Genomic DNA, 22,750 nt, shown 5'->3' on the forward strand with positions numbered 1-22,750 from the left:
ACATCAGGACAAGATATTGGTGACGAAATATATACACAAAACAATCTCATGGAGTTTGCTAGGATACATCAACATTTTCTATGGAACAACTTCCTTCACTAGAGGGTAGTTAGGATACTGCACAGTCTGTAGCAGAATTTGATTAATATTTCATAAGACTATTTATTTTTATATTTTTTTTATTTACTACAGATAAATCACAATTACATAATATTTGATAAAAAGCATCGTTAAACCAGAATGGTTTGTCTCGATACTATTCCGCAGTACTTACATAATTAAATGTACAATACAATACATAAGTACACATCCAATTCGTATACAACATAATTATTGCAAAGAATCACAAACTGAGCGCATCTATTCTCTTATCACTCCGGCCGGCCGAGCAAAACAGGTTCCTATGCCAAATTAAAAATACTATAATATAATTGCTTACTTCATATACGAGTAAAGTGGATGGACGTATTTTTTTGTGCAAAGAAAATTTAATACTAGTCAGGTGATTTTAATTTCTGTTCAGTCACGTTACTATCGCGCTTTCAGTTTTATGAATTAAATTATGAATACTCGAAACATGCGGTGAGTACAAAAAAAAATTCCTCAGTCTCCCGATGACCACAAACGCTGTTTACAGCGTTCGAAAATTGCGTTTATTTGATGAGTAATTATCGCGATAATCGAAGGTAATTTAATTATTATGTAGAGGGAACAAATTTCGTTTTTTTAGATTCCTTACGATATTTTCCTTACCCGCAAAGCTAGTGTTAAATATAAAGTGTCATTCTTTGCTTGAGTTTCTAGAAACAATTTTCCGTAGCACAGTGGTGTCTTTCATAATATTTCATAAGTTTATAAGTTAATGTGAAGTAGTACAGAGTTAACTAAACTGTGGCACGGCTGCGGTGTCGTTACGCGCCACGCTCGAGGTTCGTGCTCCAACTGAGAAATGAAGAGTGTGGCTTTGTACAAATTCCGGATGTATTCTCTCACGGGAACAACGCTCTATTTCAACTTTGAAAATACATGTGGTTCTACTTAGGAAAAATTGTTTTTTGATATTTCGTAAAATTTACTATGGTCCTCATAATAGTCATAATGCATCACTGCAACTCTTGGGCGACTCGGACAAAAAAAAACTTCTGATTGAAATAAATAAGTATTATATATATATATATACTTGGATCAAAGCATTTTTTATTTCATATTTCGGGGTGTTTAGTCCGTAGTAAGTAGTAGGTTGTCTCACAAGGGAGAAAAATGACATATTTAGGGCGAGGGCGTACATTGAATGGAGCGAAAGGTTCTACAATTGAATCCCGAGCGTGGCGAGGGATTATAAAATATAATCCTGAGAGTAGTGAGGGATTCAATTGTTAATGCCCAAGGTGGAAATAAATTTGCTACCATATGACACATACTGATTTTCACATCACCTATCAGGACATTATTATGTTCCAAAGTATTATTCAAGCTAAAAAAAGTATGCAAAAAAGAAATCGTGAAGAGAGAAGACTCGTGTTATAGAACAGAAAATTGTCACTTTGATCCCTCCTAGCAGGGAAGAAAAGTGCCACTTTGTTCCTTCGCAGCAGGGAAGAAAAAAAACCTCTTTCGAATGGCCGATGTGAAAAATTGTTTAGTATCGCCATGCAGTAACACATTACTTTAGGGTAAACATATACAAGTATCGCTTACAAATAAATTATCACTCACAGAGTCCTAACTTTAGTTAGCCGAGTAACAACAACACGTAATTGGATACATTTCGTTAGCGTGCCTGCAAACTTCTGTAATCGTAATGAGATATCGTGTTGATACAAGTTAGTGGAGTCCAACAAGCGGAGGAAATTGTATGTTGGGAGGGTAATTGCCGTGATGTTTGTCAGTTTAGATAGTAACAATATTAAGTCTTCAAGCTTTTTCCAATATTAATGTTTATCCTAATACATAATATCGTCGTCCTGACGACCGGCGTGCACCACGTAGTACAAGGCTTTAATTAATTTTTTACTCTTCGTCTATTTGACAGAATTAAAAGCTGGTAAATTTTGAAAACCAGTCGTGAGTTGGTCTGGTCAAATAATTCAATGAAGTCAAAGTGGCATTATCGATAAAAGTTAGGGCTCTCTTTAAGTGTGGTCCGATTCCAACTTAAAAATCGATGTCGATTTCATTTAATTTTGATATTACCTGTATCTCGCTCGTACTCATGTCACAGGGCGGACATATACATCAAAAATCACTTGCGTTTCTATGTGTGAATGGCACGTCTGAGTGACGTCTGTACACGCGGCATGCGTCATTGTGTGAGTAAGTTGCTTAAAAACAGTACTGAGCGGTCGGCAAAAGGTCGTTATGTCGCGGGGCGAGGTAATTCGAATCCGGGCGGGATAGTGCGTGGCCGTTCTGTATGATAATACTATTACTTATTCTGTGCTCATGTATAAGTCAAGATGAGCTGCGTGTTGCAAATAATAACATACGAGTAACAATAACAAATTGTTTTAAATACTCCTTGACCCTATATGGCCGAGCACTGTGTGGTTTAAGAAGAATGTATTCCGGCTGCATAATCAACTCCCAGATGAAGTTTCCTTTCGGGAATATAGTATCGGATTCCTTAATACGGGATTATACAAACTTTTAAGTGGTCAGCAGCACGCATGCATGCATTTTATGGTAGAAGAACATCAGATTACATCATACCAGACCTAATAAATAAGTTACCTAAAGAATGGAAAGATAAGATAACGCCAAATAATATAGGAAATATTCTTAAAAAAGAAATGCTTAAACAATTAAATTATTTTAACTAAATTGAATAATTATGTTATTTCGTATAGCATAAAGGGAGCAGCCTGTATCGAGTAGGCGCCGACCGGTTCTAGTTTTGCTCGGCCGGCCGCGGCCGGTGTGATGAGATGCGCACACTTGTGATTCTTTGCAATTATTGTGTTGTTTACGAACTGGATGTGTGCCTAAGTATCGTATTGTATATTTGATTATGTAAGTACTGCGGAATGGAGTATCGAGACAAACCATTCTGGTTTAACGATACTTTTTATTAATTACCATGTAAAATTTGTGATTTATCTCTAGTAAATAAAATAAAATAATAAAATGCGTAACACTCAGTTTAAGCTGCGATAATCTATAGGCTTAAAAAGCTACTAAGGTGGTCCGTGGGATTGCTTGCCACCGATGTGGTATAAAAAACGTAAAATCTGAACGCGTTTTTACGACAATGACTTTAAAATAGGTTGCCCCCAGTAGAAAAAAATCTCAGTTGTTTCCACTCAACATGATGGTAACTAGTGGGAATAACCCCTTTAAATATGTGCACGGTTATTTGAATTGTATTATTCGAGAGAACTAAATAAAGCGTGGAATTAAATAAATGTAAGTAAAACTCAAACACAATATCATGCACGTTTCACTTATAAATCTAAAATATGCTTAGCATCCATTAAATATACATTTGGTGCTCAGAAAACCTTTTTAGTATTGCAAAGGAGATCTCAATAGGCGTATCGCTTTTCTACTCGACTGGAGGCAAAGCCGATCGAAGCCTACAATCGCCTACACAATTCGTCGGCTTGTGGCAATAGTCTGTCTCTGCTGATATGTCGCCTGTCTGTCTGTCAGAATTACGACGTTTATGGTCTAAGGTATTAACGATAAACGGGCTTACAACAAGTTTAGCAGTTTTGTTGTTCGTGAGCAAACTTTTTACTCGTGAAACCTTACTCTCTCTAAGCCCACAACTCCATATCCGAAGGCTGATTCTGTTTTACCAATTTTTATATAGGTTTAATCTTATTTTGATACGACCTTCACCCGTACCATGAGTTACTGACAGTGTCAACACTGACATAAACGCCAACTCGCTTGCACTAATATGTCAGTACGATCGAGATGCATAGACAGTAAAGTTATGTTCACGCTAGCGTTTATGTCAGTGCCAAACTGGTGGTAGACACACTTAAGTCTATGTGCGATCAACAACTGCTGGTAGGATTTCGTGACAAATCAGCGTCAGCGGCTCACGTTGATTGGTATTCAAAATAGATGAAAACTATATATCAAATTGTTAAATCAAAATTGGCCACCAGCCCGCGCAGCATGGTTTCCCCTATCACTAAGTCCGTCTCTTTCGCACTCACATACTTGTTAGAACGTGACAGGCATGGTGATAAGCGTACCGTGCTACGACTCCTGGTCATACAAGTTTTAAATTTATACTTTTTTTTTTTTTTTTTTTTTTTTTTTTTTTTTTTTTTTTTTTAATTTATACTTGAGTTTTGGGGATCTTCATAGTACCTATTCATTTTTTGCTTACACAATGAAATAGTAAGATACGGCATAAATATTAAAACAGCATAGGCTGGTGTGTTTTACTTCTATTCTTTGTTCTCAAAAGGAACATATGTCGGGTGTCCCATTCGCATCTTGTTCTTTCTTAATCTTTATCAAATCAGTAGAGATTTCTAAAGTACAAAATAGTCAAATGGCTTCAATTGCTACAGGTGAATTTTCATTTAATATTTCCTCTTTCCAATGATTCGCTCCACAATGAAGAGCTTCAACAGTAACCCGTTTTAATATATTTTATGTCTGAGTCTCACGGAAGTTTAGTTATTAATAATAATATGAAATTCATTTCCTATAGGTAACATTATTTAATATTTATTCTTTCCTATTTCTCTTGCATCTCTAGACATAGACCGCAGCATTACGACGTATCGGGTGATGTGAGCCGCTGTCACAAAGCAATTTGATTAGTGTCCGCCTCGCACCGGGACGACGGGGCTGATGTCGGAATACGGGATTGCAACTGTTGTCCCATAACGAGAACTGTTTGGGACGTTTTGGGGACAGTTAAAAGAACTCTAAGCTTGCTAAAAATAAATAGGATATCTTAGGCAAAAACGGTAAAAAGTATTTTGTTGAGCTTAATATCTGGTAGTATAAAATTACCTCAGATTTTTCGAGGACGGCTCCGATTGTTCCCGTGGGCTTGAAGACTGGCTAAATTTGACAAGAACATCTTCTAAGTGCGCGAGTATTTCGAACTACCTACTCGCACTTGGTCTTGTTTATCAGCTTGAACGGTTTGCACACCAGGGATGGACTAATATCACTCTTCCCATAGGTTTGTTCGCACACAACCTACTTTTCTTACTGTCGTTCGGGCGTCTACCCTCTTGTCTTCCCCTAAAAAATCCCCACAACCTAGAAGCGGTTATTTAACTTAAACGTGACTACGAGCGCCATCTACTCCATGACGTTGGCAGCTATTAGCCGATTCGCGATATTCGCGACAACACGGTTGACACACAACATTAACGATATTCGGTTTTAAATACAACCGGCTTTATTGGTTTGAGCTTGAATTTCCTAATTACTCGATTTCATGTGGATAAGATCTTAACCCCAATGGAGATTGTTTTTTTTTTTTTTATTTCAATGGCCTCCGCTAATAGAAATGGCGGTGGTCTAGTGGTTTGGTGTGGGTTTGGTCCTTTTTATTACTCGATGAACTGAACCAACCTCAAGAATAGATGACCAGCAGTCTATAGCAACCAATAGGTATGGCTTCTATTTCCTGCGGCTAGATTCAGTGAAACAGTTAAACAGCAACGTCTTGTTATCCAAAATCAAAAACGCCCGTTACCGCGCAAACACGGCTAACTACAAACACTTTTACCTAATTGCATTAACATTTGACTCAGAACAGGCTCTCGTTAATTGGCCAGCAAATTTTCCAGCCAGCTTGAATTCTGTCCACGTTGCTCAATAAACTACTAGAAGCATTTAGTGGGACGCGCGCTGGCTCCAAACACGGTGTTTTCCTTCCATTCGAATTGTAAGATGCTGCTCTCAGATTTATTCCGACGTAATTGTGCGCGGACCTTCTTTTGTTGCAGGTTTTTGCTACGCTTTCGGGATTAAGGATTAAAAACTATGAAATGTTTAGTTTTTTCCGTGTCAGGATTAAGGGGAATCGTTAAAAAAATTTTTTACTATTTTTACTTAGGTACCTACATTTTAATTATTTATTTGCCATTAATTTTATGTTTTTATGAATTAGTGAATGAATGAATTTGAAACATAATTTAAGTGGATCTGTTTCAATGCAGATTTTGCCAAATAAGTGTCGCAATAATATAATTACAGGATGGCGCAAAAATACGTTGACAATTTTTTTGCTGCGGCAAACAGGCCAATTCGAGTTTTAGTTATTGCATCTGACAATTATTCAATCAAAAACTTCACTTTTGACACTGACAGATCAGTATCATAGCGGAATAAGATCCAGTAACTAAAACTCGAATACTTTTGATAATTTTAACAAATGTTGTATATTTAAATATCAATGCTAAAGGAAAATAATTAAAAGATAATACGTTTTGGTTTAGTTAAATGATTGCAGTTCTAATTTTTGTAAGAAAATACTCCAGAAAAAAAATTGTCTACGTATTTCCGGGCCATCCTGTAATTATTTTATTCTGATCGTAAGTAAAACCTCCCATGACTCCCATGGCAGCAATTAATACTTAAATCTGCACAATTTTTTGACAGATTTGTATAAGTTTATTTCCAGCCTAGTGTAAGGATAATTGAAATCTTTTGGTCGCTAAAAAAAATTGTTTATTTGTAAAAAAACATGGGTTATATGATGAAATTATGTATCTGTGTGTGTGTGTGTGTTTGTGTGTGTCTGTTTTTATATTTAATTGCGTATTTTATTAGGTTCGACCGTTGACTCTTTGTCATTGAAAATGAAACATCCTCTAATAAATTTATATAAAATGCTTTATTACAACAGGAACAAGACCATAGTACTCGTCAGCTGGACAAATGTCTCGCAAGGGGTTTTATTCCCGTCGGTTGCCTAGCGCGGGAGAGGTAATGACTTCGTGCTAAACTATATAAGAGCGCTCTCAGATTGCTCAAAGTTTTCCCGGATATCGAGGTCATCTTAGATTGTTTTGACCAATAATTTAAGTTGTCCGCTGCCTCACCATCAATGAGAATACTCGATAAGAACGGACCCGAATTTATCACCAGCCATATGTTATCCTTACCAGACCGACCTTAGAATGTGCGGCATTCTTCCCGCGCCATGCTCACAAGTATGTTTGATTAAGTTGGATAAGCTTAAGTGGAATGCAACGCAATGCGGTACTTTAAGGGATGACGACGCTTCGATCCCACATATTCTTATAGATGTCCGTTGGGGAGTTTATGTGAATGATTAGCCACACGCAGAGTAGGTAATAATTGCAAAAAAAAGTACCTAGCGAATGAACAAAAATGAGTGAAAAAAAAAAAAAAAAACATTTATTTCAGGTCTTACATACCCATATTTTAACACATTACAAAAATTACAAAATGAAAAATAGAAAATAAAAAGTGAAAAATATGAAATAACATTAATAAAAATTCAAAATTAAAATTATACAATATTAACCCTATCATTATTAACCCTACAAACATGCTTTTTATATATATGTACATTAATTAATTACTTACTAAATAAATTACGAATCGACACTAGGTAAAAATCATGGAAATACAAGACAGTTAAGAGGCCGGTGTCGATTTTAGTCGCAAAAATGTAAAATTGATAGATTTAGTCGGTGAAATTGTACACCTTTTTTTACCTAATTGAAAGAACAAGTACTGGTTTCTATTAGCACGTCTTCTTATCTTACCTTTTATCAGATCAATTTTTTGAAAACAGACTTACTAAATTAGTAATGTTTGCTTTTCTGATGGACGTTTAGGTAAACGCGCGTAAAGCACTGATTTTGTAGCTGTTATTTGTAAATTTCGTAAAGTTTGGACGGCTAAACATGGTAATTTTGTATTACACATATCCTGGGCTTGACGTTTATCAGACTACATTTTTATTTTTATGACTTTGAAGTAGTGTAAATGAAAGTTAGACGAAATCAATTTTCTCCAGAAATTACTTCAAAACAAGTGACAATTTCTCTGAAAATCTACTTAATTTCAACGTAATTTTGATACTTAAAAAATCTACAACATTTGCTGAAACTATTCTTATACATCAATTTGTATAATTTACCATCATAAATTTTTGATGAATTTTTAAAAACTGCCCCTTCTTTTCATATATTACCGGTGACGCACGCTCGCGACCTCATAATTAAAAGGCAAGATGAGAAGACGTGCTAATAGGAACCAATACTTGTTATTTAGATATTACGTAACAAAACGTGTATAATTTCAACGACTAAATCTATCAATTTAAAATTTTTGCTCCAAAATCGACTACGGCCTCTTAAATACAAGACAAAATCAGTTAGCTGTTGAAATTAATATCAGAATGAAAAAGAACAATAATTTCAACCTTTCGATGACATTAGATGACTTGTTGTTTTCGTGACCTCGACTGTTGCCTAATATGGGGCAATAAAAAAACTCTAGGTACTTATAATTCAGCTTAGTACTTGATTTCCCATTTGAAATATTATTCTAAGTGGTGGTAATGGCATTTCACATAAATTCGATTGAAGTACTAATAATTACCGCTTGTAACTATAAATAAGTAAAATCAAGAGGAGATAGAGAAAAAATTTTTTTAAATGAAAATAGCAACGTGGAGGTCTAAAGCACGATTACCGTAAATTAAAGAAGTAAACTTAATACAATATTTAGGTACTAAAGTTTAAAAGAATAATTAATTATAAGTAAATACTCATGTCAGTAGTCTATAGTATAGATATAGAGTGATCTCTTTAAGTAGTACCTACTTAGAACCAATCATGCTTGCTAGTCCTGAATTTTGATAATATTTTCCATGAAAACTTAAACAAAAATATGCGAAAATTGAAAAAAGAGGTATATCTTCATCATGACACTTCGAAAAACCTTTTATTTATGACGCTTGAAAAAAAGATAAATGGGGACGAGTATACGAGCAAGTTTCGAAAATCTTAAAAGTTCAACGAAGCCTCCAACAAAGCGAGGAGCGTTGAGAATGTCAAAGTATTACAGCATAAAAGGAAACTGCCCGGAACTTATTGAAGCAATCAGATTGTGCAGATTCCGTTTAACATTAGCAGAATTCTTCCCTGAATCCGATCGCATTAAGAGCCCATTTAAACTTCTAGCGACGAAAGGATTCAAATTTCTCTACCCTTGAAAAATAAGGCTTAACAATTCAGACCCGAAATCCGCTACAAAAAGAAATACTCGCGTTTTATATAGAGGATTTAATTTAGTATTAAACTTAGGAGACAAAGGTTACACGACCACAGAAAGGAGACTTAATAAAGCCTTCAAATACGTCCATAAATTTCATCTCAAATTGATAAAGATCAACCTAGAAGCCATCCTGTTTTTTTATAGCTCTATAAAACATGCTTTTGACTTACAGTTTTATCTCTAAATCCCTCTTGTTTACATAAAAACGTAGATTTAATTTTTTTACAGCGGTGTAAACATTTATCATATTTAATAATATAAACATTATTCTTATTAATTTTTCCCTCAGCGAGCGAGGTGTTCATATCACATTCGCGTCACGTAGGCCGTTTCCATAAATTCTCTTCTTAAAACATTGCGGTGCGTCAACGTGGAAAAATGAATAAAAATGAGCGACACAGGTCGTAATACTTGTTTTAAATTTATAATATATGGAAAAGTTTCCTTAGTAACTAATACTACTTTGGACCAAACTGTAACCATATCATATAACTGTTGAATGGGCGTGCGAGTTGCGGTTTCAGTTTGCCCAGACCCTTAAATTAAATGATTGGAAAGGACTGATTACATATCGGGTACAAAGGAAGACTCAAAAATAGTTTCAGGCAAACTGTGGAGTAGATAATCCCTAAATACTTAAAGTACCTATCACATTTGTTTTTCCAGAGCTCGAGTTTCCTCAACGAAGGCATCATTTTGATTGACTAACGATGGTATAATTGAAACCATGATATTTCAACACGCGATAATAATGTCTGTACTCACGCGATTACTGGCGAGTTTCAACTAGGACACTGGGAGATTAGTGTACTCGTATTAAATCTCGTTGGCAAAATCACATTTGCTCGTAAAGTTAAAGTGCTATTAGTGGAGCACACCGTAATTTAAATAAAACTTATATATTTTTGTTAAAACCTTATTACTTTTTAGGGTTCCGTACCTCAAAAGGAAAAAACGGAACCCTTATAGGATTACTCGTGCGTCTGTCTGTCTGTCTGTCCGTCTATCACAGCCTATTTTCTCGGAAACTACTGGACCAATTAAGTTGAAATTTGGTATTTATATGTAAGTTTGTGACCCAAAGACGGACATGTAACGTAAACAAATTAATTTTAAACATGGAGGCCACTTTTGGGGTGTAAATGAGAAAATAAAATAAAATAAAAATATCAAACTATATCGTGTTACATATCGAATGAAAGAGCTCATTGTGAGAATCTCAAATATATTTTTATTTTTATAATTTTAGGATAAACAGTTTAGAAGTTATTTACGAAAATAGGCAAAAAATGAGCATTACCCCCCCCCCCCCCCCTTTATCTCCGAAACTAATGGGTCTAAAATTTAAAAAAAAATACACAAAATAGATCTTTACCTATATATCACAGGAAAACCTATTAGAAATGTCCAATCAAGCGTGAGTCGGACTTAATTATTTAGTTTTTGAACCAACCCCTACGGGTTTATAAAAGACATTTCCATTTCACGCACGTTTCACATAAAAAATACATTGTTTAATTTGTGTAATGTACGGAACCCTTGGAACACGAGTCCGACTCGCACTTGGCCGGTTTTTTGTAATCGGGGCGATGAACGCTTGCCAATCAGACGTACGAAATGAAATGAAATTTCAATGGATACTTCAATGCTTCTTCAGGTTTGCTAAATTGAAGGAAGTTATAAAAACAATAGAAAGCAATTTATTTTTATCATTCTTAAAGGGAAACGTTTATTTGATGGCGCGCACCAAAATCAGATTGACATGCATTTAAATCGAAGCCGTCAACTGACATCATGTCGCCTTTACGTGCTGGACAAGTGTACAACTTTATTTGTCTTGAGGCCCATTTTTCGCATCGAAGTTTTCTTTGCAATTATTTTTATTGTGGCATTTTTTGCCAATTTAGCACACAAATCAGCTTGGCTGGTAGCCCGGATTAAAATTTCATGTCTGCCATCCAACCACGCTTTGTATTTGTCAAGGATTTAAAAATATGCCACCACGCAGCTTACATTAAACTCACGCCGTTTACAAACGATGACCGGATGGCCGGATGCACAGATCTCTACAGGCCACGAGATGGAGCATATAGGATATCCTTGTTCAAGGATCAAATATTTATTATAATCGCATAATTATTATCTTTCATAACAGTGTTATTTTCTAATTTAATATGAGAAATATAATAGTAAACAAAATATGTGATTTTTTTAATTAAATATGTTGATTGGTTTGCATTATGTTAAAAATAAGGTCTGGCTCATTCCTAGGCCAAAGAATAGGCACCTCATTTTTGTCTGTAGGTATCCATAACTCTTTAAAAAAATCAACAACATCATCATTATGAATGTAGTTTCCAATCTGATAAACATTATTTTAGAGTCTGTTAAATCGATTTTGTAAGTCAACGTACAAACAGCAACACTCTTATAGTCTGCATCTTCTCAAATGATGTTTACGCCTAAGACGGTAGTCTGTTAAACAAAAGCCTTTGTTCCTTTTATGCGAGCGGTCGGCCATTGTGTGTCATTGAGTCTGAGCCTGAACGCGTGCTTGGGCGCGTGCCATTGTCAGAGACATTGTCTGAGACATTGAGAAGACGCAGACTATTAATTGTCCATCAGTGGACCTTATGCCTTTTGTAATAAGGTTTACCGATGGACAGTTAACAGTGTGGGCGATGGTCAAAGAATAACATAACATGGCATCCAGTGGAGGGTAATCCGTGACCGGATGTAAACGAAACAGTTGTAACGTCCGACGGAATAAATTGAATACAGATTGGAATCCTAGGAACGTTAATGGAAAGCGAAAAACTGCGCTACAATTTGGGATTCCTAACGTTATTGAAATCGGGTGATAATCCGTGAAATTTTCGTTCAAATTCCCGTCCCCTATTCGAAGAATAGATTCTATTAAATAATGCTTCGGATGTCAGTCATACTCACCATTGTAATTTTAAACTTGCTATGATTTTTTGAAAGCGTTTGAATGACGTTTATTTATAAGGGAGCGTTGACTTCCACTAATCTATGAAAAATTTAAGGGTAAGTAAGTACGAAGATGGGCATTTTCACTTTTTCAGCCTGTACCCCCCGTTTTGATGGAGTCCCTCGCGTTCAAAAATGTATTACTGTATTTTTCATAATTTGAACAATTTAGACATATAAAACGTATGTTAAGTTCATGATTGTGATTATAATTTAGTGTGTTAATACGCGTAACGTAATTATTTAACATTTTTAAAGCAGCGCGGTTAGCAGTTTTTGAGGTGTCCCTCAGTAGTATCGACATTTTACAAGTGGCAACATTGATTATTTTACTATAAAACGTCCATAAAGAAAAATGACATTCTTAATCTAGATTGCGAAGCCCGTCACACGAAAGTATTTTAGAAAAAATACCTTTGATAATGAAATTAAAAACGATTATTTACAGAAATTAATATTTATAACTTCAACTATTGTTTACATAATTACGAACAAGCAGTCTTGTCCCGATAAATTGTTTGATAATGTGATTAATATTATAATAAAAACATATGGTATAAATTTTCCCTTAAAAAAGTATCCACTAAAAAATGTTACTAAATCATGGGTTATCGAACCAGTAACAGAATCACGGAACGGATTACGTAGTGCTAATAAAACACTGTTATGTAATATGTCTGGCTGAGACCATGGAGTACCTCAGTGCGATGCTCGCTGATCTCAGCAGAGTATCTGAACGAGTTGGTCTGAAAATGAACATGGACAAGACGAAGATCATGTCTAGCGTCCATGTTGTGCCAACTCCCGTATTAATCGGAGGCTCTGCGCTCGAAGTTGTTGAGGATTATGTATACCTAGGACAAACAGTCCAGTTAGGTAGGTCCAACTTCGAGAAAGAGGTCACTCGTCGAATCCGACTCGGTTGGGCAGCGTTCGGGAAGCTCCACAGTATCTTTTCGTCCAAATTGCCGCAGTGTCTTAAGTCAAAAGTCTTTGACCAGTGTGTGTTGCCAGTGATGACATACGGATCTGAAACGTGGGCGCTAACGATGGGCCTCATAAGAAGGCTCAAGGTCACGCAAAGGGCAATGGAGAGAGCTATGCTCGGGGTTTCTCTGCGTGATAGAATCAGAAATGATGATATCCGCAGTAGAACTAGGGTCACCGACATATCTCGCAGAATTGCAAACCTTAAGTGGCAGTGGGCGGGGCACATTGCTCGCAGAACTGATGGCCGGTGGGGCCGGAAGGTTCTGGAGTGGCGTTCGCGTACCGGAAGACGAACTGCCGGTAGGCCTCCAACGAGGTGGAGCGACGACCTGGTGAAGGTCGCGGGAATTCGATGGATGCGAGCGGCACAGGATCGGTCGGAGTGGCGAGCCTTGGGGGAGGCCTATGTCCAGCAGTGGACGTCTATCGGCTGACATGATGATGATGATGATGATGTAATATGTCTAACGACCTTAAATCTTAGTCTTGGCACTCGAAAATACGTATTCTAGGGAACTTAATGCCGCTCGCAACGAGTACATAAAAAACTCAATTTCCAAAAGTGACAATATTTGCAAAACCTCCTGGCGTATCGTAGCATCCCAAACGAGTCTTCTTCTTCGTCTCACCGCTTCACCGTTATGGAAGCTTCTTTATTTTACAAATCTTGATAGTTCTTATCAAAACCCTCAAAACTTTTTGCCATATTATTATGCAGAATCTATAAATAAATAATTAGGTACCAATATCATAAAAAATAGATACACAGAATCAGTAGCATAGTTTAAGTGGGGGATATAACCTACCAAACATACCAATCCAAACCGTCTTCAACTTCACGCCGCATCCGAAGACACTCCAAATATCAGTTCGAATGAGCTCATCACACTTACTTCCCAAGTGCCTCTAGCGTAGTCTTATTACGCAGAGCACACGACATGCATTTTTCACAGTTACGCCTGCGCCCCACTTCAGACACTTTTCAAGCGCCCAGCCTACACTTGAAAGGTCGTCTGTCACTGACAATGACGTCCTATTTTTGCACTGCATCTCTTGCAAAGAGTTGAACACTTCATTGTAAGTAGGTACCTACTATAGGCTTTTATTATCATTAAAGAACGTTGCTTTTTGTGGTCTGAGAGAACAGTAATGTATTTCGATGATAAGGCGCAAGATGTTTTAATATTCTCTTACTTTCAACTATTTGTTGCAGGTATGTTTTACTTATTATACAGAAAAAAATATACGTACTTAGAAACCGATTTACAGTACAATAAAAATGTTCAGAATAACTAAAGACATGACACATATGTAACATTCATGTGAAACAAGAACGACCTTGTACCTACTTAACGCTTGTAAGGAGAATACATTTTTAAGGTCGAATGGAATAAAATGAGGATTATAATAAAGCCCGTTTGTACGTATGGCAGCACGGCGGCGGCGGTGTGTCAGAACACTTAGAACGTTATGTAGTATAGTTGAGTAAAAACATATCAAGTTTCTTTAATTAAGACAATAAAATAAACTCATAGTAAAAAAGCTTTTGACAATTAAAATAAGTCAATTCAAGTTATTTTAACAAGAATTACCTAAAAACAACATCTGTGTTTTGAGTGCAGTTTATTGCTTCCGAAAAGAAATCTAAACGTAATTAGTATTAATTTATTCGGATATCCACTACACAGGCAAGTAATTACCAACCACTCTATTATGACATATGATATACTTCAAAAATAGTTTATTTTATTTTATTAGTAACGTAACCCTGTAACATAAAAACGGAACCCTTATAGTTTCGTGGGTCTGTCTGGCCGTATGTCGAACCCATTTTATTTAAAAACTGTAAGCTATACATGAAATTTAGAACATGAATTAAGAATAAAGAACATAGGGTTATTTTGTAAGCTGCTACTTAGTTTATAATTTTAAATAAACATATTTTTAGGGGAGTATTCCATATAATAAATGTTACTAAAGCTAAAAAATATATTTTTCAGTAAAAATCAACACGTAGCATGTAGCCATTCGGAAGGTCTTAAACTTTTTTTATAATAGGAAGATGCAAACGAGCAGATAAGTCGCCTGATGGTAAGCGATTGCCGTCACCCATGGACTCCCGCAACACAAAAGGTTTTTTAAAGTTTATGCATATTGATCAACAAACGTTTTCTTGATCATATTCTTATTATGAAATTACTACGCAATTTCAACCTATAGAATCTCTGAATTAGTATGATTATTCCTTCTTATTAAATTGCACCAATAAAGCTTTCTACCCGTATCATATGAAATAAGCTGAAATGAGCTCGTAAATGCAATATTTCGCAATTCAAGCTTATGATCAGTTAAAGCTAAAATCGCACTCTTTTATCAAGCCTAGCCTCCCCATTGACCTTCCTCATTTAAAATCTCCGCTTAAAACCTTACACTTCAGTGTAACAGACTCCCAAACACCTCCCGGCAAGCGTCACAACGCTCCATCATCATGTTAATGGCAGAAGAAGAGCAATTTGCGTCGAGCGCAATCTCATTGTTTTTGATTAAAATTATTATTGTTCTCCTTTATTCGTGGGCTTTCTTTTTACGCAATTCGTAAGCCGAGCCGCGCACAGCTGGTCGAGAAGAAGATGGTGATTGGGAAAAATATATTACGTACTTCCAAATTTATTTGATCACCCACATTTTTAAAATTATTTTTCTTTACTTCTTCACAATATGTCGATTGCTTCATCAATGGGATAGCAGGAGGCCTGTTCAGATAATTTCTTGTTAAGAAATGGTTAGAGATATGATCTGTCAGCTATAGCAAAGATTATTTCTACCAGAAATTACACTGTTGACAGCTCATATATACAAGCGTTTCATTCAGTTCAAAATATGTGTAAACTAGCCATACTAACAGAAGAATATCACCATGTTACTAAACTAAAAGAACACAAAAGATGTACAAAACTAAGAAGTCTACAGAACCAAAACAAATATTGTATACCCAAATATAACAACATATATGGAACTAGGCTGTACACATATATATTACCTAAAATATTGAATGATCTGCCAGAAGTTGTTTGTGCTAAATATTTAAATGGTAAACATATAAAAAAGTCGTTAAAATGCACTTATTAAAAACTAACGACACAAGCTATGTATACTAAGAATCATATTTATGATGATATAGGATATATGATAAGATATAGGATATAATATTGTTTTTCTTTATGTTATTCTCGAACTCCCCATCGGCACACAAACCTCCATAAGGTTTTGCCTACGATGGGTCTTGTAATGATCTAAAAAACTGTAATTTGCTTCCTTATTCAATAAATTAAAAAAAAAAAAATTACAAGATTATAAGGTTCGAATCGCCCTGCAGGTCGCATAAAGCTTCTAGGCGAGATGTAGCGCTTTTTCGTGTTTCGATTAGTCGTGTCTAAAATGAGAAACAGTTTTGTATAAATGAAAATCATGCCTATACCTCATCATCATCCTACTAGCGTTTGTCCCGTACTGTGACGGGGTCCGCTTTCCTACTTTTCTCTATAGGAATAATGGCTTAGTGTTTGTATTTTTTTTCTTATTCAATAAACTGCCGGAAATAATCTGTAAGGTTATGAGAAACATTGATGTACCTAATTATACACGGATTATACACCTCTGGTGGTTACATTTTTTTGTATCATCACATTCATCACAGAAATTACCAAATTCGCTGTCAAACTTAGCTGTGACTCAGAACGTGTCAATCTAACACAGGAATTGATATTGCGGGAATATATTCGAAATTGGTATAAATCACAAAGATTGTCCGTTTTTATTTCTTACAAATGAAATAAAAGCGATTTCAGCTTTGATATACAAAATAAACGAAAGCTGAAACGAACCATGCATTAACAGGCTTTCCCTCTGTCGAAAATAGTCGGCCAATGGTCATACACATATGTATGGACTGACGTTTATCTGACATGTCTATTTTGACGTTCCCCTCCCCCGAAAAAATTGGCACACTTTTTTGTACAGCAAATTACAGACGTGGCGGCTTCGTTTGGTTATATCCTCCTAGGGTTTAGTAAACGTTGATTGTCAGTAGGGCAGGTTGGTGTAAACTGTTTCTATTTTGGGGAAAACGGTGAAAATCTACAATTTGTGCACCTGACGCCATATTTTGGCTAATAATCGGCACCCCCTCCCGACACATACTGATCTAACAAAAAAATTAAATTATCTACTAAAATATGAGGAATGTTTGTATTTTAGATTATTACATTTGTTCCAGCGTAACGTGAAAACTACTCCAAATCTTACGTTGTAAAAATTAAGTATTTAGGAATCTTCAATGAAGCGTAGTGTACTGTGACCTAGCCTTCAAAGTGATCATTATAATACTAGTGAAACATTATCTCTAAATAGTCACATTAAAACGTGTTCAACTGTGCATAAACCACGTTTTCCCAGGACATTCCTCTTCCGTTGATTTACATAGCGTTGCGATGTAAGTGCACCATAATTTGTAAGGACAAAAGTGCCAACCTTTCCACCTACAATGCCGCCTCGTTATCTACGGGGGGTTTAAATCTGTCACTGTGATAGTGCCTCGGTTTGCTCCAGATTTATGAACTTGCTTTGCTTCGGTATAGTTTTTACTTCGTATTTTCTTTATGTGTCGTGTGTGGGAAATAAGCAGTACTGGTTGAATGATTAGCCTTTTACTCAGTGAATTGACTGTTTTTCAACTTGTGAAATTCTAGAGAATAAAGCATATTTTGACAATTTCAGGGGTAGGTAACTACAAAATGTATAACGTAATGTGTAATGAACAAGTTTAGGTTAAAGAAAAATAATTTCTTGAGGACACCTGTGGTCAATATACAATCAGCAACCAAAATAGGAAAGCGATACGCATCAAACATAAATCGTTTTTCGCTTCTATTCAAATGGTTTCAAGACATTACCTCAGATTCATACAGGAATTAAATGTGGTTGATGTAGGTTATTGAAATTCACGTGGCTTCCAGTGTGCGTGCGTCCTCTCAAGATTGGTAGCACGTAGACAATGCGCTGAGTCCATTCCGGCTGATATTGAAGTGCATTACTCTTGGGACGATAGCTATGGATATATTGCAGTGAATTTAAAGTCTGCCATTGAAATTACTTATACGCAGTTTTACCATTTATTAGGAAATTTCTTCATGTACTTCATGTAGGTACTACTTGACGTTTCCCATAAACGAAATCTAAATAGACCATTTTTTCGCCTTTAAAAACATTATTTAAGTATATCTGAAATTTCAACAGAAATTCTGATAAAAAGGTCCTTATTGTACATGAATCATCCTTATGTTTTTACCCTTCTCTGTTGGAAAGCTACATTTCTTTTTCAATACTCATGCTCATACTCATTTATTTATAATAATATTTCATATTACACGTCATAATTGGATTAGTAATTAGCAATAGTGGGTTTACAAAGAGGCCTAGGAGAGGTAAAGAGAGGGGTCTTAGGTATTGCCTTGCCGTCTTCTCTTCGAAAGTGTCAGTCGGTCGCATCGCTGAAGTCGAACTTAAAAAAGCTATGGCTTTCGGACGGAACTTCGGAACTAAAAGATGTGTGCGGTTAGGTAGTTTATCATATGTATTATATCGTATAGAACGTATTATATGTATTATATATTATAACTATACATAACTGTTAATATATTTGTTTTATGAAATAAAACTATGAAAACGGATTATATCGCGTATATTGAATTTGTCACCCGTTGACCACGAACGCTGTAAAGAGTTCGAAACGTCGGGATGAATTATAAATTCAATATACGCGATATAATCCGTTTTCATAGTTTTATTTCATGAGTAACTATCGCGGTAACCGAAGACAATATTATATTTGTTTTATGTTACATAAATCCCATGCCCATGCTATATACTGTAGGTTATAGGTTTACCTGTCTTTTAGGAAACTAAATATTTTCTTTTATGCCGTTTAGTACAGCTTTGATGTCTACCGTTCTCCATCTCTCCCTCAATTGCTCAAAGGTTAACTGGAAGAGATCCCTTAAGGGATAAGTTCGCCTTTGTACAAATGATGCGTTTTTCTCGTGTTTTATGTTTATTTTTGTACAATAAAGAGTTTTACTACTACTACTAAGTTATATTCATCATAACGCTCCTACTTTGATAATTCTCAAGTTAATTAATACATTAATAAAATACCGAGGCCATATTTTCATTACCTACCAACTACGTATGGGATAAGTCTGCCAAGCAGAAGAAAATTAAAATTAGGAGCCCATAAATCTGTGTGGCTATTTATTGGAACCCTTCTTACTTTTTCGGGCAGTCAATAAAAATGTCACGCCCTTATTTCAATATAACTCCATATTACTTTTGCACTGATTTAGCACTTTATTTTTTGGACCGATTGTCGAACTTTCCACCCATTGCGAAAATTGAACGCTATACCTAAGGTTTGTTGGAGTTCCGTGAGTTGAAATCGTTTTTTGACTTACCTATTGAACGTAACAATAAATTAAAACCGGCCAAGAGCATATCGGGCCGTGTTCAGTGTTGGGTCCCGTAGTTATGTATCATGTACATTACAAAAAACGGGAGTACCAGAGTAAGACTTTTGCGATAACTCAAAAACTGCTAAACCTATCATGATCGCTATAGTTTTTATAAAGTTTTACTATTACGATTTTTCCACTTTTTGGACCTAGACTTTTTTTTGGACTTTTTAGTTAGAGGGGGGTGCATATTTATTTTCTTTTGGAGCGATTATTTTAGAAAATAGTTAAAAAAAATCCTTTTGGTTTTGAAAGATCTATCTAACGACACCCTACATTCATACGGTAAAAAATATCCCTATAACCTGAAATAGATATCATACACAACACACAGTCAATGTTGACAGTGTATAATCAATACCAATAAATAAATATATCTATCTATCTACACAAAAGAAAAAATTACCAAGTCCACTGGTGGCTGAGGCGGAAATCGAACCCGCGTCTTAATAATAAAATTCTTTATTTCAGGCCTGATTGCCCATAGATTGTTAGTTATATACAGACTTATAATATTAGAGTTAGTACATCTTAACCTAGGTATTACAGTTTTATTTATTTATTTATTTGGGGTCCCGGTAAACAGGACGATGAGCCGACGCCCAGTGGCTAAAAAACGGACAATCCCACCTCTCGGCTATATCTACCAGCAAGCTGTTGGTGCTACCCCGCAGGCGATACCCTTAAGCTTATGCGGCTAACGTTCTGACCACATAGACCACCCGGCCACCAGCCGCCCGGCCCGTATTTCAGTTTATAATTTATATACCTATAGTAGTGTGACTACCTAAAAAACACAAATCAAAATATTGTCATAAAATAATTTGTTTTGCTCCCTAGTTGGAAAAACATCCCTACTTTACGTGTAGGGACAGACGGACGGACAACAAAGTGATCCTATATAGGATTCCGTTTTTTTCCTTATAAGGTACGGAACCTTAAAATTAAGCCTTTTTGTTCGCTTTAACCCACACTTGACCAGTTTACAAGTTCCTTAATATTTCCTTTGCCCATGAGACTGTATTTTTCGTAATTACAAAAGTGCGAGCAATTAAAACTTTTATAATTGTCGAGATGGAGAATGCTAAAATTTACTCCACGTTGAACAATGGCCACCCGGTATAGACAGTTAAAAAGGGAACTTAAACTTTCTCAATTAGAACAGAAATTACGTTTTACCTTTACAAGTTCGATGCACTGCCTGAAAGGTATTTGTGTAAACATGGGGTAAACGTCTTACGATTTACGTCGTTACTTTTCTTATCATTGTAATCTTTAAGATAAAATAGTAATGCATCTCCCACTGCTTTTGTATTTCTTTTTTTAGGGTTCCGTACCCAAAGGGTAAAAACGGTACCCTATAACTAAGACTCCGCTGTCTGTCTGTCTGTCTGTCTATCCGTCTGTCACCAGGCTGTATCTCACGAACCGTGATAGCTAGACAGTTGAAATTTTCACAGATGATGTATTTCTGATGCCGCTATCACAACAAATACTAAAACCAGAATAAAATATATATTTAAGTGGGGCTCCCATACAACAAACGTGATCTTTATGCCGTTTTTTGTATAATGGTGCGGAACCCTTTGTGCGCGAGTCCGACTCGCACTTGGCCGGTTTTTTTTTAGCCTTTAGAGTTTTTTTTTCACTATTTTATTTTTCCATTCCTAACACTGTACACTGGTTAAAGTTATGTGTGTTATTTTCAAGGAAAGTACTGGTTAAATGATCTTAATACATAAAAAAATAATGAAAAGTTAAATAAATCACTCATGAAAATCTGTTGACATTCACACACTTACTTTTTATAGTATTACATACGTCTACCTTATTACTTGTACAAAAATCTCAATTTTGATAATTTTATTAGAAACATCAAGTAATACGTGAAGCAGCTTCCTAATTTATTTAATTTTGATTAGAATTGTACTCATAATCAACAACTGAGTATGGTGTGAGCTAATAAACACAATTATCTCTTATAAGTCTTAATTTTTTGCTACGGTTCCTAATAAATTGAGCATACAGTGTACCAAGTCCTCTGTCCTGATCAGAAATGTTTACGACGTAAGAAGGAAATATCAATTTTCGAGTAACTCATAGTTTCTCACTTTTACCCAGAAACTTAATTTGAACTCACAGCACTGATCCGACGGACAAAATGAAATTTTAAAATCCCTTAATGCGACGTATGAAAAAATGGTTTTCATGAATCAACTCGCAGTCTTGATCTTCCGAATGACTGGTTTAATGGTGATTTTTCGTTTCTCCTCTCATTTGCGTCACTGATTTATGCACGATATCGTTCATTTTATATTATTATGAAGAAATTGCCTCGGAAAATAAATCGTAGCTACGCTTAACGAGACGATTGGGAAGCGTAAACAACGCAAAAACAATGAGGAAGTATTGAATGTGAAACTGGAATTGCGAAAATTATTTAAGTGCTTATGCGAATATATGAATATGTGAATAAAAATATAAAATATGTATTAAGTACTTATGTAGTTTATTATTTACTTTTAATCCGGGCAGTCAATAGTCGTGTAACTTTACTTTATTATTATACATTAACAAATAAACACCAATAGTCGTTTGGTTAAATAGATAGAGACTTGGACTTTAGTCAATATATCAAAGTGAACATAAATAAAAAAATCGTTAGGGGCCAATCGCCAGTAGTATTTTTTTTTCTCATGGTATGTACTTATATACAATAAAGGCGTTTTTTTATATTTAGTTACAATGACTTATTTTTAGGTCAATGAAAAACAAAAAGCCTAGGGAACAAAGCAATTTTCAAACACCGCAATCCCGATCAAGTATAGCACAAAGCAACGGGCACAGCGGCAACATTGTAAACAATAGTTACCATTCTTTTGGTTAATTCGCGAGGGCCGTTGTTTTTCCTTTTAATAATTACACGGGCCAGAAACAAAGCTATTGTCGTACCCGTGTAAGAA

The sequence above is a fragment of the Cydia strobilella genome, chromosome 11, assembly GCF_947568885.1.
Source record: "Cydia strobilella chromosome 11, ilCydStro3.1, whole genome shotgun sequence".
NCBI classification, from domain to species: Eukaryota; Metazoa; Arthropoda; class Insecta; order Lepidoptera; family Tortricidae; genus Cydia; species Cydia strobilella.